Consider the following 1,162-nt stretch of genomic DNA (forward strand, 5'->3'; position numbering starts at 1 on the left):
AAAATTGGGATATTAATGTACTATTGCTGGGTTTGTGAACTGATCCAATCATTCTGGAGTGTAATTTGGAACTATGCCCAAAGAACTATAAAACTGTGCATATCCTTTGATCCAGTAATACCACTATTAGGACTGTATTTGAAAGTGATCATAAAAAAAGGGAAAAATAACCACATATGCAAAAATATTTGTAGCAGCTCTTTTTTGTGATGAGAAAGAATTAGAAATTGAGAAGATGCCCATCAATTGGTAAATGACTGAAACAAGGTATGGTATACGAATGTAATGGAAAAGTATTGGCTTTTTTTGTTTTTTTTTTACAGTAACAAATTTTTTCATTTCACTTTTATTTACACTCTAATGTCATATTTATTCTCATGCCATAAGCTTTTGTTTCTTCAGTTTCTTTCTGGGATATCTTTTTCTTTTGAGTAACTTCCTCTTCTGGTTTAGGAACAATTTGTTCCTTTTCAGTAAGTCTCATCTCAATATGGAAAGGAGAAACTCATGTAATGGGTTGATTCGACCATGAGCCCTGTAAGTACGCCGTCTCATTTTGGGAGCCTTGTTAACTTGGATATGCTCGATGACAAGAGAATCCACATCCAAACCCTTTAATTCAGCGTTGCTCTCTGCATTTTTAAGCATATGCAGCAAGAACTCAGCACTCTTTTTTGGCCAACGACCCTGTGTCCAACCCCACTGCTTAGTCTGGGCACACCTGCCAACGCCTACCATTATATCAATGGAATGGAACACATTGTTTCTCTCCAATGTGACATCTTTCAAATACTTGGTAGCTTTTCAGATGTGCATGCCCTTGATGGCTTGAGCTGTTTCATGGGTGTTCTTGAAGTGGACCCAGAGATTTGAACCCCTTGACTTGCATGATTTTGTGGGGTTTTCTGGATCAAGAGAATACCTCACCGTCTTAAATGATTATCCTTCACCGAGGCCTTCGGGTCAGCTAGACTGAGGGGCTGATGGGGCCAATGCCCCGCAGATTGCGGACGTGGCCCCAAACTGGCGCTTCACTCACCTGGAAAAGTATTGTTTTAAAAAAAATGATGAGCAGGCAGATTTCAGAAAAAGCCTAGAAAGACTTACATGAACTGATGCTGGGTGAAGTGAGCAGGACCAAGAGAACATAATACACAATAGC

General features: G+C 39.5%; 1 pseudogene; it reads right to left on the minus strand.

The window, feature by feature from the left end:
- Positions 1 to 375: 375 nt before the first annotated feature.
- Positions 376 to 921, minus strand: LOC141511055 (large ribosomal subunit protein uL22 pseudogene; annotated as a pseudogene).
- Between the last annotated feature and the right edge of the window lie 241 nt (positions 922 to 1,162).

This window comes from Macrotis lagotis, chromosome 2 (assembly GCF_037893015.1).
Source record: "Macrotis lagotis isolate mMagLag1 chromosome 2, bilby.v1.9.chrom.fasta, whole genome shotgun sequence".
Classification (NCBI taxonomy): Eukaryota; Metazoa; Chordata; class Mammalia; order Peramelemorphia; family Peramelidae; genus Macrotis; species Macrotis lagotis.